Source organism: Symphalangus syndactylus, chromosome 18 (assembly GCF_028878055.3).
Source record: "Symphalangus syndactylus isolate Jambi chromosome 18, NHGRI_mSymSyn1-v2.1_pri, whole genome shotgun sequence".
Lineage (NCBI taxonomy): Eukaryota > Metazoa > Chordata > Mammalia > Primates > Hylobatidae > Symphalangus > Symphalangus syndactylus.
Genome location: NC_072440.2, coordinates 98,656,379 through 98,684,008, shown reverse-complemented (window position 1 = coordinate 98,684,008; position 27,630 = coordinate 98,656,379). Strand labels below are relative to the sequence as shown.

At 36.8% G+C, this 27,630-nt stretch overlaps 1 long non-coding RNA gene across 2 annotated transcripts; it reads right to left on the bottom strand.

The window, feature by feature from the left end:
• Window positions 1–158: 158 nt before the first annotated feature.
• LOC129467965 (uncharacterized) lies at window positions 159–27,630 on the bottom strand. Of its 2 annotated transcripts, none has more exons than XR_008652516.2 (3): window positions 27,320–27,630; window positions 19,220–19,329; window positions 159–2,456 (listed from the first exon to the last, which is right to left on the bottom strand). It is a non-coding gene; the product is annotated as an uncharacterized lncRNA (long non-coding RNA). The 2 variants fall into 2 exon arrangements; XR_008652515.2 differs by having other exon boundaries at window positions 19,220–19,313.

Sequence of the window (27,630 nt, the reverse complement as noted above, 5' to 3'; positions counted from 1 at the left end):
TAATTCCCAGGATTCCAAAAGATAAGTACAATTGATTCACATCAGTTATAGGAGATCGAGAAATATGTCTTTGTCTTTGGAGCCATTGTATAGTAGGGAAAACCATGCAAGTCCTGCATTCAGAGGTAGAATCATTCCCCTGTTTGGCACATACTAGATGCATGCCCACTGGCAAGTTGTATAGTTTCCTTCAACTTTGTTTCTTGGTGAAATAGGTGCCTTATTATAGGACAGTTTTGAGGGCAACATTAGATCCAGTAACAAACACAAAATGCCAAACACAGTACCAGGCAGGGAGTTGATACTCAAGCCACAGTAGCTAATAATAACTAAATAAGTTGTTAGCACCTTTCAATACAGATGAGTTTAAAAGTATGTCCTGTTGAGAGGCCAAGAGGTAGTTTACCTGTCAGCGTGTCTAAATATATTAGTGCAATATGGGCATGGTGCAAATGGATCCAAGATTGACTCCAGTCTTAAATACATTTCTTCCTTGTGAAAGAATTGTTTTTGAAATATACAGGCTTGTGTGTTATTACAGAATGTTTCTCATATCTCTGAGGATATTTCTAAATCAATTGGTATTGTTTGGGAAGAGATTAGATATATTTATCTTCTAGAGGACCCCTGTAATGTTTCAGTTTCCAACTTTATTAAACTAATGCCAATTCTATTTGTCAACTTAAATGTCCTTTCTTCTAGGAAGTCTTCCCTTACTTAGGTGAGGTGTTCCTACTTTGGCTCTAGGGAAGTCTAGGGGAGCAAAGGTCACAGATGCCAGTGTCTATGTTCCATTAAGCACCAAAATTGGTGATTCTCAGGCATTGCTTTAGAAACTACTTAGCTCCCTGCCTGAGCCCTCTGATCATGTATATGCCTGAAAATTAATCAACAGAATTGTGGTGTCTTCTCTCCAAATTTCAAATCTCACCTTAGTGACTCTTATAAGAGGAAGCAAAAAGAAATGCTTATATTGTCCCCGGCTTGTACCCTACAATGCAACAGAGATCTTAGAAGAAGCTGGTGGCAATAGTGAGTTAACAGTCACAGGCTTTACCAGATAAAGATAAAGAAAAAGATGTTCTCTCAATCATTCTATTTTCCTCTTTGGGGTCCATGACTACCAGATAGCTAGGATTGCTGTGTTGAATAAATCAAGAGGATGAAATAAAATACAATGATAAAGTGTCCATTTGAGTTGCACATGCATGAGCTATACAAGCAACTATCTGATTACTCTGCAGGTTGTCAGATGCAATGCAGGGATGGTGCAAACTGTGTTCAGGACTCTAGTTGCTCAGGAAGTTTGTTTAGTACTAAATTGTCCGATTGGCATGCTTTTTTATATATTCATGTGACTAATAACTGAGGTCGTGGAATAATTAAATATCTGTGTGGAATAAATAGCATACGAAGATAAGCCAGAAAAAGAATATTTTCAAAGCAGAAGGAGACTTACCATGTTTATCTACATTAGCATCAGCATTTAGATAATTAGAATTCAATAGAAGGGGATACCTGAAAGTTTTTAATTTTTCTCATTTCTTTTCCTTTTCCTTTTTTCATTTAAAAAAATCCCTTTTTTATCTCCTTTTTAAAAAGTATTCTTTTAAAATTGACTATAGCGTATGTGTAGTATACAAATCTTAAACATATAACTCAATGAAATTTATACGTTTGTAACCATTTAACCACTACTCACATTGAGATATAGAATGTTTTCATCAACAAAAAATGACTCCTCCTGTTCCAACTCACCCAGTACCTTCCAGAGGTAATTCCTGTTCTCATTTTTTATTATCGGAGATTAGTGTTTTCTGTCATTGAGATATGTGGTGAATTATATAAATACTCTCTTTGTGTTTCTGTTCTTTCATTCAACATATCTGTGAGGTTCAGCAATGTTGTTGTGTGTTATCAGTAGCTTGTTTATTTTTATTTATATATAACTATAATGTAAATATATATAACTCTATTATGTAAATCTATTGCACTTCATTTAAACCTTCTTTATTTACTAGTTTTTAAAGTTGTTTCCACATTTTGGAATTATGAGACGCTGCTATGAGTACTCTAACATATACTTTTGATTGACATACACACTCTTAACTATATAATCTAGGAGTAAAATATTGGGTCATAATGTTGCTTGTGTTTACTATAAATGGATATAAGTCCGGAAGTGGTGCCTCATCCTGTAATCCTAGCAATTTGGAAGGCTGAGGCAGTCGAATCACTTGAGTCCAGAAGTTTGAAACCAGCCTGGGCAACATGGCAAAACTTCGTCTCTACAAAAAATACAAAAATTAGCCAGGTGTGGTGGCTAACACCTGTAGTCCCTATTATTCAGGAGACAGATGGGAGGATCGCCTAAGCCTCGAGAGCTCAAGACTGAAGTGAGCCGTGATCATGATTGCAGCACTGCCCTCCATCCTGGGTGACTAGTAAGGCTCCGTCTGAAAAAAAAAAAAAAAAAAAAAAGATGTAAAACTATTTTCCAAAGTGATTTACCTCAGAAAATAGAAGAGTTCCACTTCCTGTACATTCTCTCCAGCACTTGGAGTGCACATATTTCCAATATAGTCATTGAATTAGTGGTGTGTTATTACAATAATGTCATTTCTTGTTATTACTATTAAATTTATATACAATTAAATAGAGATTTTTGGTATATAGTTCTATGAATCTAAGTTATATATAGATTTTGTAACCACTATTACAATCAGGATACAGAAGCATTACACCAGCAGAAAATGTTCCCTCATGTTGCCTTTTGAAGTCAAACATTCCCTTAGGATAACGTTTGGCCTTCAGTTGCATCAATGTTACTACAAAGGATGTGATTTCATTCTTTTTATGGCTGTGTAGTATTTCCTATGTACCACATTTTCCTTATTCAATCCACTGTTCATGGCCATTTAGGTTGATTCATGTCTTTGCTACTTTTTTTTTTTTTTTTTTTTTTGAGACGGAGTCTCGCTCTGTTGCCCAGGCTGAAGTGCAGTGGCGCAGTCTCGGCTCACTGCAAGCTCCGCCTCCCGGGTTCATGCCATTCTCCTGCCTTAGCCTCTCCGAGTAGCTGGGACTACAGGCACCCGCCACCACGCCCGGCTAAGTTTTTGTATTTTTTTTAGTAGAGACGGGGTTTCACCGTGGTCTCGATCTCCTGACCTCGTGATCTGCCCGCCTCCGCCTCCCAAAGTGCTGGGATTACAAGCGTGAGCCACCGCGACCGGCCATGTCTTTGCTATTTTGAAGAGTGACATGATGAGCGTTAGAATTTATGGGTCTTTTTGGTAGAAAAAATTAATTTTCCTTTAGGTATACATACACTAAATAACGGGGTGGCTGGGTAAATAGTTGTTCTATTTTTAATTCTTTAAAAAATTTCCAAACTGCTTTCCACAGTGACAGAGCTAATTTACATTACTACCAACAGTGTATAAGTGTTCCATTTTCTCTCCAGCCTTGCCAACATCTGTTGTTTAGACTTTTTAGTAATAGCTATTCTGACAGATGTGAGATGGTGTCTCATTCTGGTTTTGCTTTGAATTTCTCTGATGATTAGTGATGATGAGCATTTGTTCATATGTCTGTTGGCCACTTGTATGTTTTCTTTTGAGAAGTGTCTATTCATGCCCTTTGCCCACTGTTTAACAGGGTTATTTGGTTTTGGCTTAAGTTCCTTATAGATTCTGGATATTAGACCTTTATCAGATACATAGTTTGTGAATATTTCTCCCATTCTGTGTTTTTTTTTTCTGTTTACTCTGTTGATAGTTTCTTTTGCTGTGCAGAATCTCTTTGGTTTAATTAGGTTCTACTTTTTTTTTTTTTGCAATTGCTTTTGAGAACTTACTCATAAATTCTTTGTCAAGGCAGATGTCCAGAGGAGTATTTCCTAGGTTTTATTCTAGTATTTTTATAGTTTGAGGTCTTACATTTAATTCTTTAATCCATCTTGATTTAATTTTTGTTTATGATGATGAGTAGGGGTCTGCTTTCATTCTTCTGCATATGGTTAGCCAGTTATTCCAGCATCATTTATTAAATAGGAAATCCTTTCTACATTGATTTTGTTGTTGACCTTTTTGAAGATCAGTTGGTGGTAGATGTGTGGCTTTATTTCTTGGTTCTGTATCCTGTTACATTGATCTTTGTGTCTGTTTTTGTACTAGTACCGTGCTATTTGGTTATTACAGCGTTGTAGTATAGTTTCAAGTAAAATAACGTGATGCCTTGGACTTTGTTCTTTTTACTTAGGATTGCTTTGGCTATTTGGGCCCTTTTTTGGCTTCAAATGAATTTTAGAATACTTTTTTTCTAATTCTGTCAACAATGATATTGGTAGTTTGGTAGAAATAATATTGAAAACATAGATTGCTCTGGGCAGTATGAACATTTTAATGATATTGATTTTCACAATCCATGAGGATGATTTTTTTTTCATTTGTGTCATCACTGATTTAGTCGTGTTTGGTAGTTCTACTTGTAGAGCTCTTTCATCTCCTTGGTTAGATACGTTCCTAGGTGTTATATTTTATTTTTGTGGCTATTTGTAAATGGGATTCTGTTCTTGATTTGGCTCTCAATTTGAATGTTATTGATATATAGGAATGCTACTGATTTTTGTATGTGGCTTTTGTCCTGAAACTTTACTGAAGTTGTTTATCAGGTCTAAAAGCCTTTTGATGAAGTCATTACAGGTTTTTAGGAATAGAATCATATCATCAGTGAAGGGAGATAATTTGACTTATCCTTTTTCTACTTCAATGCCATTCATTTATTTCTGGGCTTCCAGTCCTATCTTGAATAGGAGCAGTGAGAATAGGCATTCTTGTCTTTTCGCAGTTCTTAAGAGGAATGCTTCCAGCTTTTGCCCATTCGGTATGATGTTGGCCATGGGTCTGCCATAGATGGCTTTTATTATTTTGAAGTATGTTACTTCAATGCCTAGTTTGTAGACGGTTTTTATCTTGAAGGGATACTGGATTTTACTGAGAGTTTTTCCTGTGTCTATTGAGATGATCATATGTTTTTTCCTTTTATTTCTATTTTTGTAGTGAATTACATCCATTGATTTGCATATTTTGAGTCAACATTGTGTCCCAGGAAAAAAGTCTACTTGATTGTGGTCAATTAGCTTTTTTATATACTGCTGGATTCAGTTTGCTACTATATTGTTGAGAATTTTTGAGTCTGTGATCATTTGGAATATTTTTCTGTAGTTTTCTTTTGTCATTGTATCTTTGCCAGGTTTTGGTATCAGGGTGATGCTGGCTTTGTAGAATATGTTAGAGAAGAGTCTCTCTTTAATTTTTTGGAATAGTTTCAGTAGAATTGGTACCAGCTCTTCTTTGTATGTCTGGTAGAATTTGGCTGTGAATCCGTCTGGTATGGAGCTTTTTTTTTTGATTAGTAGGGTTTTTTATTACTGACTCAATTTTGGAACTCATTGTTGGTCTATTCAGAGTTTCAATTTCTTCCTGATTCAATCTTGGGAGATTGTGTAATTCCAGGAATTTATCTATTTCCTCTAGATTTTCTAGTTTGTGTTTATAAAAGTGTTTATAATAGTGTCTGAGGATATTCTGTATTTCTGTAGAATTAATTAGAATATCTTTGCCATTTCTGATTGTATTTATTTGGATCATCTCTTTTTTTCTTTATTGATTTAGCTAGCAATGTATTGCTCTTTGTTATCCTTTCAAATAACCAGCTTTGAGTTTCATTGATTCTTTGTATGGATTTGTGGGTCTTAATTTCACTCAATTCTGCTCTGATTTTATTTGTCATTTATTGTGCGAGCTTTGGAATTAGTGTGTTCTTATATTTCTAGTTCCTCTAGGTACAATGTTAGATTCTTTACTTGAGATCTATCTTCTTGATGTAGGTGTTTAGCACTATAAACTTTCCTCTTAACACTGCTTTTCTTGCATTCCAGGGATTTTGTTATGTTTTGCTCCTTTTTTAATTTATTTCAAAGAATGTTGTTTTGATTTCTGAGTTAATTTAGTTGTTTTTCTAAAAGTCATTCAGGAGCAAGTTGTTTACTTTTCATGTAATTGTGTGGTTTTGAGACATACTCTTGTTATTGATTTCTATTTTTATTTCACTTTGGTCTAAGCATATGCTTTGTATGATTTTGATATTTTTTAATTTACTGAGACTTGCTTTATGGCCATGCATTTGCTCAATCTTAGAGTGTATTCTGTGTGCATGTGAGAACATATTTGCTGTGATTGTTGGATAGATTATTCTGCAGATGTCTATTAGGTCTAATTGGCCAAGTGACAACTTTGAATCTACAATTTTTGGTTAGGTTTCTGCTCTGATGATCTGTCTGACACCTTCAATAAGATTGTGAAGTCCCTCACAATTATTGTGTGGCTTTCAAAGTCTTTTCATAGGTATAGAAGTACTTATGAATCTGGTTGCTCCAATTTTGAGTGCATATATATGTAGGATTGTTAAGTCTTCGTAACGAATTGAACCTTTTATCATATGTAATGCCCTTCTTTGTCCATTTTTACTCTTGTTGGTTTAAAGTGTATTTTATCTGATATTAGAATAACTATCCTTGCTCTCTATTGTTTTTCATTGGCCTGATAGATCTTACTCCACCCGGTACCTTGAGCTTATGTGTGTCATTATATGTGACATGGGTCACTTGAGGACAGCAGAATTTGGGGTCTTGTTTTTTATCCAACTTGCCTTTCTGTGCCTGTTAAGTGGGGTGTTTAGACTGTTTACCTTCAAGGTTAATACTGATATATGAAGTTTTGAGTCTTTTGTGGGATGGTTAGCTAGTTGCTTTGTAATCTTAAATGTGTAGTTGCTTTATAAGGCCTGGGCCTATGTACGTATGTGTGTTTTTGTAATAGAAGGTATTGTTCTTTGGTTTTCATGTTCAGAACTCCCTTAATCATATCTTGTAAGGTTAGTCTATTTCAAAAAAAATCTTAGCAATTGTGTGCCCAGAAAATAGTTTATAGCTCTTTTGCTTATGAAGCTTAGTTTGGTGGGATATGAAATTCTTGTTTAGAATTTATTTTCTTTTAGAGTGCTAAAAATAGCACTCTATTCTGACTTGTAAAATTTCTGCTGATAAGTTCACTGTTTGCCTGATATAAATCCATGTGTAAGTGAGATATGACCCCTATGTCCAGCTGCCTTTAAGATATTTTCTTTTTCATTGACCTTAGAAAGTCTGATGACTATGTATTTTGGTAACAGTCATCTTGCATAGTATCACACAGCGGTTCTCTGAATTTCTTGTATTTCTGTGCCAACTGCTCTAGAGAGATTAGGAAATATTTTGTGGATTATAACTTCACATATGTTTTTCAATTTGCTTACTCTTCTCTCTCAAAAATGTCAATGATTCATAGATTTTTCTATGATTCATAGAGTCTTTATTGATTTTTTTTCAATTTTTTTTCTTTTTGTCTAACTGGGTTGATTCAAAACACCAGTCTTTAAGCTCTGAAATTCTTTCCTCAGCTTGATCTAGTCTATTGCTATTAAGACTTCCAACTGTATTTTGAAATTTCTGTAGTGAAATTTTAATCCTATAAGTTCAGTTTGTTTTTTCTTTTAATATGACTGTGTCATCTTTCATGTCTTGGAGCATTTTTCTGTCTCCCTTGGATTGGATTTCTATATTCTCTTGAATTTCATTGTTTCTTGCCACCCAGATTCTGAATTATATGTCTGTCATTTCAGACTTTTCAATCTGGTTAGAATCCATAGCTGTGAGATTAGGGCAATTGTTTGAAGATAAAGAAACACTCTGACTTTTTGAATTGCTGAAGTTCTTGCACCGATTCTGTTTCATCGGAGGGCACTGGTGTTTCTTTTCTTTTTTGGAAATTGCTTTTGTTTAAATTGGGCTTCTTGTTTTGTTTGTTTGTTTGTTTGTTTTCCCTTTGAGAATTTAACCATGGTGTATGGTGTGTATAGTAGATGGTCTGTTTCTGTGTGCTTTCAGAGGGCCAAGACTCTGTATGGGTTCCCTAGTTGTAGATAATTTCCTGCATTGGGTTTCATGGGCTTTGTGTGTTGAAGGAATTTATTTTTGTTGGTGGTATAATTCAGGCTGCAATCCAGCAGATGGTCTTTAAACTCTTAAAGGGTATGGCAGATAGACTCTTACTCAGGGCATGCCTCTTTTGTATTACAGAGCATATGCAGCAGTGCCCTCGGGACTGGGGATGGGGGCAAGAGATGACTCCTTCACTAGTCTATTCCTCGGACTGCTTCAGTTAATGGTGCCATGTCTGCATTTCCATAGCCCAAAGGAGGGCTTTGACAGGACCCCTTCCGCTGCATTTTAGCAGTTCTAATAGAGATGCAGTGAATTTCCATTGCGGTTTTATTTTTCATTTTTATAATTGTTGATAATATTGAACATCTTTTTATGAGAGCAATTGCCAAATTGTTTTGTACTCCTGAGTTTTGATAGTTCTTTAAATATTTTACATTCACATTGTCTGTCTTTTGGAAAGACTTGTATTCAAACCATTTGGAGTAAAAGTCATTTCTAAATTAGGGTCCAAACTGATAGTAGATATTCTCTGTATTAATAATGTTATTCTATTTGCAGTTTGTTACTAAAAAAATCCCTAATTGCAGGATTTCTTCAGAAAGTCCTACGTTAAGCATCTTATACTACAGTTTTAAAGCATATCATACATACAATGTTTTTTTCAGCTGCACAATCAAATTGCTGCTCAAAAAAGTCTTTTATTTCTATCATTCTATTATTTCAATTATTAAAAATATATATAATCAGTTTCTTAGTGTCTGCCTCACTACTAGATAATGAATTCATAAAGTGTATATGTCTTACTAAAATTGGGTTTCATTGAATGTCAGTGTTATTTGTTCTGCATGTAAACTTTGTTTTCTTCTGAAAAAATAACATGTAAGTCATTAAGTTATCTAAAAACACAAAAAGTAATTAGTTTAAATTCTAAATTACCAGATGAAATAATGTTTTTATTGCTACATAATCAGTGTAGCAATATCGTTTGTGAAAAATTCACTGAAAATCTTTTGAGCTACAATTTAAAGCACAATTAATTAGCAATCAAGACAATATGATAAAACCTAGCCAGTGAAAGTAATCAGTATGTGACTTTGGTTATAGCTTTTTTTAATTTTAGGCCTTAGGTTTCTCAAATATGAATAAATGTTTTTCTTCATGATATTGAGATTATTTCCAGCTACAATGTCTTTCTAGCCTTCAAAATAGCCCAGTTATCTCTAATTTTTTTAAAAAAGAAGAAAACACTCATTTTTCAGCCTGAAATTTATTTGATTAATGGACTTTGACAAATAGATGTTAACCAGTATATTAGAACAATGCTTCAGGATGTTTTCTTAAACATACAAAGTAAAGCTCTACAGAATTCTGTTTCTTAAAAGAAAAATGTATTTTATCATCAAGATGTGTTCATTCAAAATTTCTTGTCTTTATCATGAAATTTGTACTGAGAGAAAAATAATTTGTTTTCTTAAATGACACAAAAATATCTATCATTTCTTTCAAAACTGGGTAAAATGATACATGTTGAACAGTTTGCTTACGGAATCCAGAAATTATACTTGACACAGAAAGTTGGTTGCATTCTTGAGTCAGTATGATCATTATTGCATTAGTAGCTGAGTTGCGATTGCAACTTTCATGATGGTGCTTTTGTTCCCATCAGCCCCCTTTGGCTGTCATGCTACTCCCTGGACATACAAAAGCACTGTGTCTCAAACAACATACAATAATAGGACATTTGAATTTGAATGAAGTATTTATGACTCTACTCTTACACCATTCCATTCTGCTGTGAGAAATTTAAAATACATAATTCTATTATTCTGTTTAAATCATTTCCACACTCCCATTCTTGCTAATGAAGTCCCAAGTAATATAGCCTAAAAGATTCATCCTGATTCATTTATCATAACATTATCATTGTAATCCCTGACACTCTCCTCGATGGTATTTATGTTTTATTGACTATTTTTTAATAAAAACTTCTATTTCAAAACTTTTGTCTCAAAATTATTCATTGAATATTAAACTAAAAGCCTTCTATAATTGCTTATTTTGTTTTTCACAAGTCTCTCACATTTAAAATTTTGAATTTCAACCACTTTTTCATTTGGAAAGTAATGGGCAGGTTATAATAAAAATTTAAAATACATGTATTCTAATTCTAACAAAATGCCAGAAAGATAGCATCAATGCCAATAAAGAAAAAAATAGAGAAGATCCAAATAAACATAATTAGAAATGACAAAGAAGATGTTACCACTGATCCCACAGAAAGACAAATACTCCCTAGAGACAACTATGAACATCTCTATGCACACAAACAAGAAAATCTAGAAGAAATTAATAAATTCCTGCACTCCTATAACCTTCCAAGACTGAATCATGAAAAAATTGAATCCCAGAACAGACTAATAATGAGTTCCAAAACTGAATCATAATATAAAGACTATCAACCAAAAAAAGCTCAGGACCAGATGGATTCAGAGCTGAATTCTACCAGATGTAAGAAGAAGAGATAGTACCATTCCTGCCAAAACTATTTTAAACTTTTGAGGAAGAAGGACTCCTCTCTAACTTATTCTATGAGGCCAGCATCATCCTGATACCAAAACCTGGCAGAGATGCAACAAAAATAGAAAACTTCAGGCCAATATCCTTGATGAACGTTGATGCAAAAATTCTCAACAACAATCTAGCAAACTGAATTCAGCAGCACATTAAAAAGCTATTTGACCATAATCAAGTAGGCTTTATCTCTGGGATGCAAGGTTGGTTCAAGCTATGCAAATTAATTAATGCGATTCATCACATAAACAAAACTGAAAACAAAAGTCATGATTTTCTCAATAGATGCATCATAATAAAATAAAACCTGCCCAAAATTTTGCATCAGAGAAAAATGAAATCAAGATCCAGATAATAAGAAAAGTAATATAAAAATAATGCTAATATTAAGAGTAATTGAAATACAAACATTTATTTAGTGCCTACCATGTGGCACTTGCTTTAAATAATGACTCCATTAATTCTTTAATATGACGTTTTAAATGAGAAAGTATTAACCTCAGTAGAAGGGAAAAGTACTGAAGATGAGAAAACTTAGGTGATTCGCTCAAATATAGTCCATAGAGAAGTCAGGAGTTAAGCCTATTTTTGCTTCCATAAATATTCTTGTTCTCCTGTGACAATACTTTGCCTCTCTCTTTGCCAAGTAAAATTACGTTATGCAGGTCAATGAATTTAATATCTTTGGAAATCATTTTTTCTTCTAAAATATGGGAATAATATTACTTACATTAAATATTTTTTGAGTACAAACTGTATGTTATTAAACATTCATTCAGTAACATTTATTGAGATGCAGACTTCGTGGCAGACTCCCCTCTAGGTGTTCTAAGAACTATAGTAGTAAATAAAAGTGACACAAACCCCTGCTTTCAAAGCATTTTTATTCCAGTGGGGTGAAACAAACAATAAGAAAAATAAAGAATCAAGTATGAGATTTGTCTTTTGCTTTGAATTGCAACATAGACTTAAAATGACTGAGAGTTCTGTATGTGATTAGGATGTAGAAAGATGCAAAAGAATGTTGCTTTCATGCTAAGAATGAGAAAAGCCAGATAATCTACAAAATCAAAAATTTATTTGACCCTATTCAAAAGCTGAGGTCATAAGGCAACAAAGGGGGCTGAATTTCAAAGAGTAACACATGGATCCATGGAGAGCAGACATATGAACTGTTTCACCTTTACCAAGCATGGGAGGAAGAAGCAGCCCCCATAGAAGAGGGTAAGAATAAATCAGCTGAATTTATTACAAATTTCTAAAGGCCAAGTGCGGAATAGCACACCAATTTAACATAATTACAAGTCCAGAAATCAGAGCACGCACTTCCTCAGAAGTTTCTCTTTGGGTACTCACAAGAAAGCATAGGGGTTAAACCAAGGCCCAAAGGAGCTGTTCTCAATGGCACAGTTTTATGAGACGTGTCAGCTGCTGATGCAAGAGATACCCAAACACCACCCACTTCTTAAAACTCTTCTCTCACACATTAAAAAGAAGACTTTCAACCACAAAAGAAAGAGCAACGAAACTTTTGATACCTGAAGTTACTTGTGGAGAAGTAAAAGCAGAACATTCTGCCTTCCCAAGGTTAGAAAAATCTCTCTTTATCTCAAGGAAGCAAGCGAAGAACAAGGTTATTATTGTTACTGATCATTATATTTTTTGGAAGAAGGGTAAAAGTGAAAGCCACCTGTAACCGGGAGATGAGTGGGAAAATTTCTCATGCTCAAGATCTCCCACAGACATGAGATTGTATTGGCCATAATGAGAAAATGGATTAAGGAGATGAAAAGGCTCAATCTTGAACCCAGAAGCTCAGGTCTTACCTCAAACAGAGGGTGGACCAAGAAGATTGAGAAATTTTTCTTGCCTGCACCATGAGCCTAGCACTGAATAACAAGCAACAAAAGTCTACCACTGCAGAAGTGTGAAATGTGTGGGAAAATAAATTGCAATACCAAAAAACAAAAAACCCAGACCCAACTCAACTGGTGACGAGAATGACCCAATACTATACATACACTAATGACTGGATGACAAAGAAAAGTGCCCATTTGCAGTTGGATATGTCTCTGTATCTACTGTTCTTTTTTATACAAAACGTTTTACCTAACTAAAAATGACAATGTATGTAAACAAGCACAAAAATGATGTATTTTCAAGACATAAACTCAAAGATGACACAGTTGGAATTACTCTACAAAGACTTTGAAATAACTATGATTCCTACGTTAAAGTTTCTAGTGTGTTATGGGTTGAAATGTGTCCTCCCAAAGTATATGTTGGAGTTCTGACCCCAGGTATCTGTGACTACATCCTTATTCAGAAATAGGCTTTTGCAAATATAATTAGTTAAGGTAAAATGGATTAGGGTTGGCACTAAATCCAATACGACTGGCGTTCTTAAAAGAAAAACAGAAGACAGAAACACACAGATACAGATGGACAATGGAGAAGGCCATGTAAAAATGGAGGCAGAAATTGGAGGGATGCATCTCTATGCCAGAGGATACCTAGGATTATTGGCAACTACCAGAAGTTAGAAGAAACAAGAAAGGATTTTCCCTAGAGCCTTTGGAGGAAGTGTGTCCTTGCTGACACCTTAATCTCAGACTTCCAGTCTCCAGAACTGTAAGAGATTAAATTTCTATTGTTTTAAGCTACCTAGTTTGTGGTGATTTGTTACAGCAACCTTAGGAAACGAACACATACTATCAATGGTGGAAAACATGGAAGGCTAGAAGGAAGAGTGGGGAATTTCAGCAGAGATATGAAAAAATATGTTTAAAAAGTCATTTAGAACTCCTGGAAAAAATACAATATCATACTTAAAACATTTCTTCAATGGGTTTATCAGCAAAATGGACATGACTGAGGGAAGAATCAATCAACCAGAAGGGATTTTAGAAATTATTTAAATTAAGTCACACAAAAAAGAATAAAAATCCAGAACAAAGATTTAAGAGCTATAGGCCAATATCAAAACATCTGTCTATCTATCTATCGTCTGTCTGTCTGTCTGTCTATCTATCTATCTATCTATCTATCTAATCTATCTATCTACCTAAGTCTATATATGACTGGTATCTCAGAAAGTGAAGAGAAACTAGTAAAAAAAAAACTCAAAATTTAACAGTTAAAATTTTTTTGAGAATAAAGAAAACATAGAAAGACAACCAAACATAGATTCAAAAAGCTCAGAAAAATATTTTTAATTAGAACAGATAGGAACTATGGTCTAATTTCACAAAAGCAAATATTAAGAACATTTTGGAGGCAAATCAAAGGGAAGCTGGAAACATACACAGAAGAGTAAAAATAAGACTTACAGTGGGACAACTTTAAAATACTAAAAGGACTTACAGATGTAGAATTCTGCACCTAGTGAAAAATATCTTTGAAAAATGAAAGTGAAATAAAGATATTCTCAAACAAAAGCTGAGAAAATTTATTGCTAATAGTCCTAATTATGGCAAATGTTAAAAGAATGTCTTTTTCTTTCAACTTTTATTTTAGATTCAGGAAATACACGTGCAGATTTGTTACAAAGGTATATGGTGTGATGCTGAGTTTTGGAGTACAGTTGATCTTGTCCTGGCAGTAAGCATAGTACCAAATAGGTAGTTTTTCAAACCATTTCTCCCACTTCCTGTAGTCCCTAGAGTTTATTGTCCCCATCTGTATGTCCATGTGTACCCAGTGTTCAGCTTCCAATGATAAGTAAGTATATGTTATACTTGGTATTCTGTTTCTTTGTTAATTTACTTAGGATAATGACCTACATCTGCAACCTCATTGCCACAAAAGACAGGATTTCATTCTTTTTTATTACTCCATATTATTCCATGATGAATATGTACCACTTTTTTTTTAATCCAATTGACTGTTGCCTAGGTTGATTCCATTTATTTCCTATTGTGAATAGTGCTGTCATGAACATGTAGGTATGTGTGTATTTTTGGTAAAATTATTTATTTTCCTATGGGTATATAGCCAATGGGATTCTGGGTTGAGTGGTAGTTCTGTTTAAAGTTCTTTGATAAATCTTCAAACTGCTTTCCACGGTGACTAAATAGATTTATTAATATTTTAGCATCAACAATGTATAAGCTTTCACCTTTCTCCATAGCCTTGGTAGCATCTGTTGCTTGTGACTTTTTGATAATAGCCACTCTGACTGGTGTGAGATGATGACTCGTTGTGGTTTTCGTTTGCATTTCTCTGATGATTAGTGATGATGAGTAATTTTTTTATATATTTGTTGGCCATGTGACTGTCTTAAGAAGTGTCTGTTCACGTCCCTTGCCCACTTTGTAATGGCATTATTTGTTTTTTGCTTGTTGAGTTGTTTATGTTTCTTCTAAATTCTGGGTATTAGACCTTTGTCAGATGCATAGTTCACAAATGTTTTTTCCCACTTCATAGGTTGCCTGCTTAGTCTGTTGATAGCTTCTTTTGCTGTGCAGAAGCTCTTTAGTTTAATTAGGTCTCCCTTGTCAATTTTTGTTTTCATTGCAATTGCTTTTGCGGTCTTAGTATTAAATTATTTGCCAAGGCCAGTGTCCAGAAGGGTATTTCCCAGACTTTTCTAGAATTTTTATTGTTTGAGGTCTTTCATTTAAGTCTTTAATTCATCTCGAGTTAATTTTTGTATATGGTGTTGAATAGGGGTCTAGTTTCATCCTTCTGCATGTGGTTAGTTATTCCAGCATCATTTTGAATAGAGTTTCCTTTTCCCATTGCTTACTTTGGTTGACCTTGACTTTGTTGACTTTGATTTTTGTATATCGTGAAAGGTAGGAGTCCAGTTTCAATCTTCTGCATATGACTACACAATTATCCCAGCATCATTCATTTGTTGAAGAGGGAGCCATTTCCCTGTTGCTTGTTTTTGTCAACTTTGTCGAAGATGAGATGGTTGTAGGTGTGTGGCTTTATTTCTGGGTTCTCTATTCTGTTCCATTGGCCTACATGTCTGTTTTTGTATCAGTACTGAGCTGTTTGGTTACTGTCGCCTTGTAGTATAGTTTGAAGTTAGATAGTGGGATGCCTCTAGCTTTGTACATTTTCCCTAAGATTGATTTAGCTATTCAGGCTCCTTTCTGGTTTCACATAAATTTAAAATAATTGTTCTAATTCTGTGAAAATGACATTGGTGGTTTGTTAGGAATAGCATTGAATCTGTTGATCGCTTTGGGCAGTATGGTTATTTTAATGATATTGAATCTTGTTTATGACCATGAAATATTTTTCCATTTATTTGTGTCATCTCTGACTTCTCTCAACTATGTTTTGATTCTCTTCCTGTGGAGATCTGTCACCTCCTTGGTTAGATGTACTCCTAGTGTGTGTGTGTGTGTGTGTGTGTGTGTGTGTGTGTGTGTGTGTGTATGTCTCTTGTAAATGGGATTGCAGTCTTGATTTGGCTCTCAGTTTGAACATTATTGGTTTATAGGAATGCCACTGATATTTGTACATTCAATTTAAACTTTCACTGACATCATTTATCAGTTGTAGGATCCCTTTGGCGAGTCTTTAGGGTTTTCTAGGTAAATAATCATATGATCAGCAAAGTGAGAATTTATTTTGGCAGAAAGAATATGATACCAGTTGTAAATTTGAACCTACAAAAGAAATAAAGAGACGTGGATAGGGTAAAGATGAAGGCACATATTAAACACATATTCTCCTTATTTTTAATTGATTTCAAGAATAATGAGCTGTCTAAAGTGAAGAGAGTAACTATGTACTGAGTTTTGTATTACACATACAGCATTAAATTGTATTAGAAATAGCTTATAGGATAGAAAGAAAATTACTATATTACAAGATTCATACAATCTGCAAGAAGTGGTATAATATCATTTGATAGTTCTTTATAGTAAGTTAAATACATTTATTTTTAAATGCATAAAAATATATTAATAAAAAACTAATAATAACATTGGAGAGAGAATGAGTTCATTAAAAAATTACAATCCAAAATGGCAGTGAGTGCAGATTAAGAGTAAAAGAGGCAAGACAAATAGAAATCAACTAGCAATGGTAGATAAAAATACAACCATATCAATATTAAAATATTAAGTCAATACAAATATAATGTAACGTATGTATACGTCACACAACAAAACTTCAAAATTCATGAGTTAAAAAATCATAAAATGAAAGAATTAGTAGAAAAATTCACAGTTACTTTTTGAGAATTCACTACCCCTTTTTCAGTATTTAATAGAACAAGTAAACAGATAAATGAGTAAGAATATATAGGACATATAGGATTTCAAATGCTAATAGATAACTTTACCCATTTGACATTTTTAAGACACTTTATCCTGAAAACACAAGATAGAAAAACAGTAAAAAAGAAAGATTCTTTTCACATGTACATTGAATATTCACTAATATTGTAGCTGATTAAAAACACTCAACAACTTTTTGTTTTTTGGATTTTTTTGAGACATGGTTTTACTCTGTCACCCAGGCTGGAGTGCAGGGTGCACTATGGCCCACTACAGCTTTCACCTCCTGGGCTTAAGCAATTCCCCTCTTTCAGCTTCTTGAGTTGCTGGAACTGCAGGTATGCACTACCATGCCTGGCTAATTTTTATATTTTTTGTAAAGATGGGGTTCCGCTATGTGACCCAACCTGGTCTTCAACTACTGGGCTCAAGTAGTCCTCCTGCCTCAGCTTCCAAAAGTGCAGGGATTACAGGCTTGAGCCACTGTATTAGTCCATTTTCATGCTGCTGATAAAGACATAGTTGATACTGGGCAATTTATAAAAGAAAGAGGTTTAATAGACTTAAAGTTCCACATAACTGGAGAAGCCTCACAATCATAGTGGAAGGCAAGAAGGAGCAAGTCACATCTTACATGGAGGGCAGCTGGCAAAGAGAGAGCTTGTGTAGGGAAACTCCCATTTTTAAAACCATCAGATCTCATGAGATTTGTTCACTATCATGAGAACAGCATGAGAAAGACCTGCCTGCATGATTCAATTACCTCCCACCAGGTTCTTCCCACAATGCATGAGAATTGTGGGAGTTATTATTCAAAATGAGATTTGGGTTAGAACCCAGCCAAACCATATAATTTCTTCCCTGGCCCCTCCCAAATCTTATGTCCTCACATTTCAAAACCAATCATGCCCTCCCAACAGTCCCCAAAGTCTCAACACATTTCAGCATTAACTCAAAAGTCCACAGTCCAAAGACTCATCTGAGACAGGCCAAGTTCCTTCTACCAATGAGCCTGTAAAATCGAAAGCAAGTTAGTTACTTCCTAGATACAATGGGGGTACAGGCATCAGGTAAATACAGCCATTCCAAATGAAAGAAATTGGCCAAAACAAAGGGGCTACAGGTCCCATGCAAGTTCAATATCCAAATAAAGCAGTCAAATTTAAAGCTCAAAAATGATCTCCTTTGACTCCATGTCTCACACCCAGGTCATGCTGATACAAGAGGTGGGTTAACATGGGTTTTTCAGGGTATAGCCTCTCTCCTGGCTGCCTTCATGTGCTGGCATTGAGTTTCTGTGGCTTTTCCAGGTACATGGTGCAAGTTGTCATCCATACTGGCCTGGAAGAGGTTTTCCATGAGAGCCCTGCCCCTGCAGCAAACTTCTGCCTGGACATCCGGGTGCTTCCATTCATCCTGTGAGATCTAGGCAGAGGTTCCCAAACCCCAATTCTTGGCTTCTATGCTCTGGCAGGCTCAACACCACATGGAAGCTGCCAAGGCTTGATGCTTGCACCCTCTGAAGCCATGGCCTGAGGTCTACTTTGGCCTGTTTCAGCCATGGTTGGAGTGGCTGGGAAACAGGGCACCATATCCGTAGGCTGCACACAGCACAGGGACTCTGGGCCCTGCTCACAAAAACCACTTTTTTTCTCCTAGACCTCCAGGCCTTTGATGGGAGGGGCTGCTGTGAAGACCTCTGACATGCCCTGGAGAAATTTTCCCTATTGTCTTGGGGAATAACATTTGGGTCCTCATTACTTATGCAAATTTCTTCAATGGGCTTGGATTCCTTCTCAGAAAATGGAATTTTCTTTTCCAATGCATTGTCAGGCTGCAAATTTTTCAAACTTTTATGCTCTGTTTTCCTTATGCCTTTAACAGCACCCAAGTCACATCTTGAATGCTTTGCTGCTTAGAAATTTCTTCCACCAGATAATCATCTCTTTGAAATTCAAAGTTCCACAAATCTCTAGGGCAGGGGAAAAATGCTGCCAGTCTCTTTGCTAAAACATAGCAAGAGTCACTTTACTCCAATTCCCAAGAAGTTCCTCATCTCCATCTAAGATCACCTCAGCCTGGATTTCCTTGTGCATATTACTATCGGCATTTTGTTCAAAGCCATTCAACAAGTGTCTAGGAAGTTCCAAACTTTTCCACATTTTCCTGTCTCCTCCTGGGCCTTCCAACCTCTGCTTGTTACCCAATTCCAAAGCCGCTTTCACATTTTTGGGTATCTTTTCAGCAGCACCCCACTCTACTGGTGCCAATTTACTGTACTAGTCCATTTTCATCCTGCTGATAAAGATATACCCAGGCAATTTACAAAAAAAAAAAAAAAAAAAAGGTTTAATGGACTTACAGTTCCATGTGGCTGGGGATGCTTCACAAACATGGCAGAAGGTGAGGAGGAGCAAGTCATGTCTTTCATGAATGGCAGCAGGCAAAGAGAGGGCCTGTTCAGGGAAACTCCTATTTTTAAAACCATCAGATCTTGTGAGGCTTATTCACTATCATGAGAACAGCACAGGAAAGACCCACCCTTACGATGCAATTACCTCCCACCAGGTTCTCTCCATGACAGCTGGAAATTGTGGGAGTTACAATTCAAGATGAGATTTCCATGGGGTCACAATCAAACCATGTCAGCCACCATGCCTGATGCAACAAGTTTTTAATAATTCAATTTATACTCTGTTCACATGGAGTTAAATTAGAAACCAATAATAAAGAGCTATCTAGAAATTTCCTGAGTACTTGTAAATTAAGCAATATACTTCTAAATAGTAACTAGATCAACGATGAAATTGCCCAGGTAATTCATTTTATTTTGTACTTAGTGGAAAAGAAAAAGCACAACACAACAACATGTATGGGATGCAACTAAAGTAGTGGGATTTTTATAAAATTAAATGCCTACATTATGAAACATGAAAGATCTCAATTCACTACATAAAGCTTGCAACATGAAAAATAATAAGAAAAAGGCAGGGATCCACCATCTCATCTCATCACTGACCAAAATACACATCGCTTCGTAAGTCCCTATTAAATGTTCCTTTCTGAGAAACTGGATTTATCACTCTCTTTCTTTGCCCTCTCAGCTTCCTTGGGCCCTGAAGCTCAATTCCTTAGACCCATCAACTGTGAAACATGTGGTAAGCTCTAGCCAGGAACTGAGAGACCAAGAAATGCACAACAACCTGAGGCATTTTTAGGCAAAATCCCAGGTGGCAGCCACTTCGATGTTGAGTGGCATGGCTCACCTTTCAAATGCTTGTGGGTGAGTATGGAGATGCCCTGAAAATGTGAAGTGTTTAGAGTCACCTGTACTCCTGTTCTCAGTGATTGTTAGCTGAGAGACAGCACATGCAGTAAGAAGGGCAGCCAGCGGCTACTGCAGTGGATGGTTGCTTCTGTGGACTGCTTGGTTGGTGCTGGAGCCCAGGTAGCAGCAGAAGCAGAATAAAATTGCTTGAGTAGGAATTACAACTAGGAAAATGTTATTCTTAAAAACTCTATATATAGACAAAAGTCGACTTTGTTAAAACTGACATTTGGGCTATTCATGTATACATAGGTATTCTTTTTTTTATTATTATACTTTAAGTTTTAGGGTACATGTGCACAATGTGCAGGTTTGTTACATATGTATACATGTGCCATGTTGGTGTGCTACACCCGTTAACTCGTCATTTAGCATTAGGTATATCTCCTAATGCTATCCCTCCCTACTCCCCCCACCCCACAACAGTCCCCGGTGTGTGATGTTCCCCTTCCTGTGTCCATGTGTTCTCATTGTTCAATTCCCACCTATGAGTGAGAACATGCAGTGTTTGGTTTTTTGTCCTTGTGATAGTTTGCTGAGAATGATGGTTTCCAGCTTCATCCGTGTCCCTACAAAGGACATAAACTCATCATTTTTTATGGCTGCATAGTATTCCATGGTGTATATGTGTCACATTTTCTTAATCCAGTCTGTCATTGTTGGACATTTGGGTTGGTTCCAAGTCTTTGCTATTGTGAATAGTGCCGCAGTAAACATACGTGTATTCTTTTAAGATCCTTTTTCTTTCTCTGTAAAACATCTCAGTCAACTGAATCTTATTTGTTTCTCCATTTGCTTCTATCTGCCTCTCCTTCCTCTTACAATCCTTTGTCAGGGATGGAAGGTCACCAAGTTACTGGTAGTGAATCCATATGTGTCTGCAGCAACCTCAATTCTTGCCTCCTCAGAAAAAAGAATTTGAGTGAGGGGCATAAGGCAGAAAAGTACAGAGACTGAGGCAAGTTTCAGAGTAGGAGTAAGCATTCATTAAAAAGCTTTAGAATGTGAAAGAAAGGAAGGTACACTTGGAAGGTACCCAAGTGAGCATTGTGAACATTTAACCTTCATCCTATGACTTTATATGCTGACCCTCTCCTGGCATCTTGCACCCCTTTCCCATGATTCTTTGCTTAGGGTGGGCTGCTGGCATGCACAGTGCCCTTCTTAGGCTTTGGGCATGAGCATGGGCAGTGTGTTTTGGAAATTGTATGCATGCCCACGTGAGACTTTCTTCCCTTTCCAGTGGAAAACCCCCCTAAGGTCATACTCTTGCCATTTTGTCTCTTAATGCACATGCCCAGGAAGTTGCCTCTCTCTGGTGCCTACATTTAATTAACACTTTAATGTGGCAGCTGTGGACCATCAGGAGATTGTCTCTCCCTGGCACCAGCTGCCAAATTATCATTTTTAGGGAGGCAATGTGATAACTGTCGAACCATACCCAATGATCGTTTGACATTCCTAGTGGGTGGGGGAAGAGCCCTCTCCTGCCCTGCTCATGTGTGTCTAACTACCTGTAAAACCTTGATGCCACAGGACAGACGAACCTTAAAAAATGAAATTTCTGACAGCCTGGGATCCCTTAGGAAAAACAGAAAGGTGCCAAAGACTCTGTTGTTTGAAGGAACGTGTTTTTCCTCAGGGAATCCCAAGCATTGTAAGCAGACAGATTCCCCTTAGGTCTAAGGCTCTGTGGTCTTTGTTATTATGTTACTTGATTGCTTTGGCTTTTCAGAGCTATGAGAAAATGCTTGGTATTGTGGGAGGACTTGACCCTGGTGTATAGTGGCTTTTAGTCATGAGAGCTACAGTGTTAGACGTAGCAGACAGCAGTGTTTTTTATAAGTGGTTATTACTACCGGGAACTACTTAGCTCTTTGCATGTTTTGGCCCTAAAACTTTCCTGATAGTGTTCCTTAAAGGGCTCTACCCTAAAGCTAGTAATTTAATTAAGGAACAAGCCAAGTTAAAAGACTACCTATCAAACTAAATCACTCTTTTAAACTGTCTGTAAAAGAAATTTGCATCTTTAAAGAAAATCTCCCATTTGTAAGGGCATTTCTGTCTCTGCACTGAAACCACTAGGAACTCTATGGGGAAGACAATGGCTTAAAGTTTATGTAACAAACCATGCTTTTGTTTAGATCTAAGTTCTGTAACTTTGAGATGTAAATTTTCCCCTTCATAGGTGGCCTTTAAAAGGGTGGTTTGGCCTTTAAAAATCAAACTGCCATGGAGGCTGCTTTCCCTGTAATTTTGGTTCACAGCCTTCATTGGATTATGGCACAAACAAGGTAAAATCTGCAAGCTTGTGTTGCTATCCCATGGCTAAGGTCCTAAGCTATTGGATCTTTGTTTATGAGTGTATATACATGTCTAAATGTATTTGTTTGTATGTACACTTATTGTTATATGTTGTGAGCACAAATTGGTTTATAAGTAAAAGAGTGCAAAAAAAAATTAAATAAGTCTAAGCAATTTGCAAGTTCACCTGACTTAAGTATAACTTTACTAAACAAGCTGGCTTTACGATTATTGGTAGAATAAAAATAGAAATGCCTTCAGAATTGTCAGCACACATTTTGTCTGAATTTTATGTTTGTCTTTGCTAGATATTTTAACATTTCAGTGTTTGGCAGAGAAGGTTGTAAAACTATACACCCAGCAAAAACAAAATGATCTTGGTTTGTGTATTTTGTTTGGATGAATGAGAGTAATTAAAGAAAAATATTTTGGGCCTCCAAAATCCCTAAGCTGAAGGGAAAATTCAAGCTGGGAATGCTTAGACAAACCTGCTGTTAGAAATAGATAATCGGTGCCATGAAGAAAAGTCAGCACGGAGACAAAGGATTTCTCCACAAGGCCGTTTTTATTTTCTGCAGAAAGGGTGCTCCACGCAGATGCAACAATTTTGACAATTTTGGTGGCAATCTGTATGGGGACCTGTTCTCCTCTGGCGGTGGTCTCTAGTCCTCTCTCATGAAGAGGTATCTCGTCACCTTGTTTCGGTGGCCTCAGGGGTGAGGAATCAAGACCCACCCGGTGTGACACATAAACCCAGACTCTCAGCAATTTGGAAAGAGACTGGCCAGCAACCTGGGGTAAAGGATTCTCACATACCATGGCAGCAACTCTGCACAGAACAAGGAAGGAAAAGCCACAGGAGCCAGTAAAGTACTTCCTTGGCAGTCAGATTCTGGAGGGCTGAATGTGTGTGTGCATGAATGATCACAGACAGCCCTGTTTGTGGTGTTGTTTGTGTGGATGGTGACAAGTCCTACTGCTGGACAGAGTGAGTGGCTCCTCTCTGCAGTTTCGTAGCTACCTCATATGGCTTAGGGTGGATCCTGCTGTGGGATTCGTAACAGCATGCCAACGCTAACAGGGGCCTAATTTTCCCTCTGGGGAGCAGCCAGAGAGGACAACATGAGTGAGAAGTATGTGAGGGACCTTCAGAGGGGGAAAGTGAGGAAACAGGTCAATCTCCCAGGCCAGGCAAAGCAAGACATCCCTGGTTTAAGGGGTTGAGTCTTCTGGGGCAGGCAAGGCAAGACATCCCTGGTTTGAGGGGTTGAGGATTCCACTAATTTCAGGAGATTGAACCTATCCAGTACCCAACATGGGAAACGTTTCTAGTAAAACAAGGACAGGGAGTAAAGACGACTCAGGGAAAGGCGAAGGTGATCAGATTTCTTCTAATAGTCCTTTAGGGCGTATGTTAATATATTAGAAGGATAATGAAAGGACCAAAAACAAGAAAAAGCAGCTGCTGTCCCAGACCCTTCTCCTATCCTTATTGTCCTCCTCTTTATAACCCTGCCTCTTGGGAATCATCCCAAGAGTCCACTCACTACCAGCCTAAGTACCCAGCAGGCCAAAACCTATAAAGAACACAGACCCCCACTCTCCAGGCCATATAAAGTGTATGAAAGAGTAAAGCCAGGAGACTCAAAGGAAGAAAAAAAAAATCTTAGAAGTGAGAGAAAGAGATAGAGAGACAAAGAGGGAGTCAAAGAGAGAGAGACAGAGAGAGAGAGAGAGAGAGAGATAGAAGTAGTAAAGAGAAAGCAATGTAACCTATTCCTTTAAAAGCCAGGGTAAATTTAAAACTTTTACTTGATAATTGAAGGTCTTCTCCATGACCCTATAACACTCCAATACTGCCTGTAAAGAAGCCAGATGGGTCACACCAGTGAGTGCAAGACCTTCGAGCTATCAATCAGATGTCCAAACTACTTACCCTGTCATTATGGTAATAGATTTAAAAGATGCCTTCTGGGCTTGTCCCTTAGCAGAGGACAACTGGGATCTATTTGCCTTTGAGTGTGAAGACCCTCACTCTAGTCAAAAATAGCAATACCGATAGACAGTCTGACCCCAAGGGTTTATGGAGTCTTCAAATTTATTTAGTCAAATATTAGAACAAGTCATTTAATAAGCAAAGGTAAATGGCTAATTGAGCTTGAATGGATTAAAGGCATCATATCCTTTCCTCTGCTGGGGACTAAACAAGAACTTACCTAGAAAAATTTAAGATTAGTCAGATACCGTCATCTGTGGATAGACTCTTATGACCTAAAAACAAAACCCTTATACAGAAAGCTCATGCAAGACTGGCAAAATCCCCTCCTCACTTGGCAATTACCAGAAATACAACAGGTGGAAAGGTTAAAACATCTATTAGTAACTGCCTCTGTCCTAGCTTTACCCTCCTTAAGCAGCCATTCCACTTTGTTGTCAGTATAAACAAGGGTGTAGCCTGAAAGCACGGAGGCCACAGACAACCCATAACCTTCCTATCAAAAATTCTTAAGCCGGTAACCTGCGGATGGCCCAAATGCATTCAATCTGTAGTGGCAACTGCTTTGCTAACAGAAGAAAGCAGGAAAATAACTTTTAAGGGAAACCCCATTGTGAGCACACCTCACCAGGTCAGAACTATCCTAAGTCAAAAAAAGTAGCTTACTGACTCAAGAACCTTGAAGTATGAGGCTATTCTGTCAGAAAAAGATGATTTAACATTAACCACTGATAATTCCTTTAACTCAGCAGGTTTTCTAACAGGGGAGCTAAACCTTAATTAATGACAATATAGAGGTCTGACCAGACCTAGGAGGAACTTCCTTCAGGGCAAGACAATAGATGGTTCCTCCCGCGTGATTGAGGGAAAAAGAAACTATGGGTATCCAGTAACTGATAGGGAAACTCTTGTAGAAATGAAGTTAGGAAAATTGCCTAATTGGTCTGATCAAATGTGTGAGCTGTTTGCACTCAGCCAAGCCTTAAAGTACTTACAGAACCAGGAAGGAACCATCTATACCAATTCTAAGTTAATTTGGACTAAATGAGGTCTTATTAATTGCAAAGGATAATTAAACTCCCAAACTTACAAAGTTTTCAACAAAAGTAAAATTTGCTAAAAGTTAACAGTGTAACATGTATTCATCCTAACTTCTAATCTTATGGCCTTAGGCAGTCTAGTCCACAGACATGAAGGAAATTCACTTAGGAAAAGAATGGTTATCATCTTAAAAAAAAAGGGGGGGGGGAGAATTTATGTAAAAAGAATGTCATATGGTAAATTCTTGTCCTAAAATAAATTAACTGGTTGTTTAAAGAAAGGGATGTTTACAACAGGTCAGAAAGTTGAGGCATGTCAAAGACTGTCTGTGAAAGTCATGAAAAGTTATAAAAGGGAATTTATGCAAGAAATGTTGTATGATTTTAATTAGGCCTCCTGAATGTAAAACTATTGAAGAAACAGTTTATGTGCAAGGTGTGTAAGGAAAGTAAAATATACTTTTGGTAAAAGGATTATAAGGAGGCATAAGAATGTGGATTTTTACCTACATTAAAAGGTTAAAAAATGTTATCCAAACCCCTTAAAAGGAAATCTTGTTCCAACTACATCAAGGAGCCCCAAAGAGTCCCTCAGAGACAACATAAATAAAACTAAGGAAAAGGAAATCTCTCAGCAAGAAGGCACTGGGGATTATAAAGTCCACTGCTGATGTCCCCACATTTAAAACAAAAGATGAATTTACTAAAAATTATATACTTGGTCTCTCTTCCACTTTCCCTTCCCTCAGAACTAAAAGTCTTTTAGCACAGGTATCACCCCTAGAATTTCCAGTAAACCAGCACTAGCCTGAGAACCACATCCTCATCAAAAGGGTGGAAACAGGGGAAACTCAAGCCAGCCTGGGAAGGACCCTACCTTGTGCTGCTAACCACCGAGACTGCCGTTCACACAGCAGAAAAGGACGGACGAATCATGTCTGAGTCAATAAAGTCTCATCACCATCAGAGTCATGGGCCATTGTTCCAGGGTCAAGCTCTACCAAGTTAAAGCTAAGAAAACTTAATCTAGCTATCTTTTCTTTTTCTTTTCTTCCCTTTAACTACTTCCCATCTTATTATTATTAATATAACTAGATCTAACTCATCTCAAGTTATTACTTTTAATGCCTATTTTGTTACATCTTATGGAGATTGACAAGACCAAAGTCACTATAGCAAAAGTAAAAAACCTAAAGCAAACAATAACAATTAAGACAGGGTATCAGGATGTAAATGCCTGGCTAAAATGGATTAAATATTCCGTCTGCACTCTAAATAAAAGCGACTGTTACACTTGTGCACATGGTAGGCCAGAGGCCCAGATTGTCCCTTTTCCACTGGGATAGTCCTCAAACCAAGCAGATATGGATTGCATGGGAGCTCTTTTTCAAGATTCCACCATCTGGAATAACAAATTGTGCCAAGCTCTTTCTCCGCTATTTCCTGAAGTTCAACATCCTGTGGGTCAGCCCCCGGGGGCTGTCCAGCCTCCATCTTCCAAGACCAATTTTACCTCATGTCTCCAATGACAAGGGGAAAAATTTGGCATTCCTTGAAGACTTAACAGGATGCAGTGAAGTTAGGCACTTCCAAGAGCTGACCCATCAGTCCACTCTTACTCATCCCCAAGAGGATGTATGGTGGTATTATGGAGGGCTTTTACTGGACACTCTGCCAAATAATTAGAGCAGTACTTATGCCCTAGTTCAATTAGCTATCCATTTTACCCTGGCATTTCATCAACCAGAAAAAGAAAAAAAAAAAAAACATAGACTCAGTTCTTACCTCTATAACAACTATAAGTATACTCCTTCTTCTTAGGTGTTATGTTGTACTGTACATCCAGGAGTTAATCAAAACAACTAAGCCAAGACATGTTAAACAAGTTTGAAGAGGAACTATAAAATAAAAGAAGAGGAAATTGTAGAAAGTAGAAAAGTTCCTCTTCAAAGCTTGTCTTGGTGTAAAAATAAAATAATAGACACCAGAAATAATAGTTTCTTACTCTAAAGCCTCCTATCAACTATTAGTTCTTACACTTTAGCCCAGTTACTTGCTTTGTCTTAGTCAGGCATGTCTGGGCAGGCCCAGGCAAGTCTTAGTTC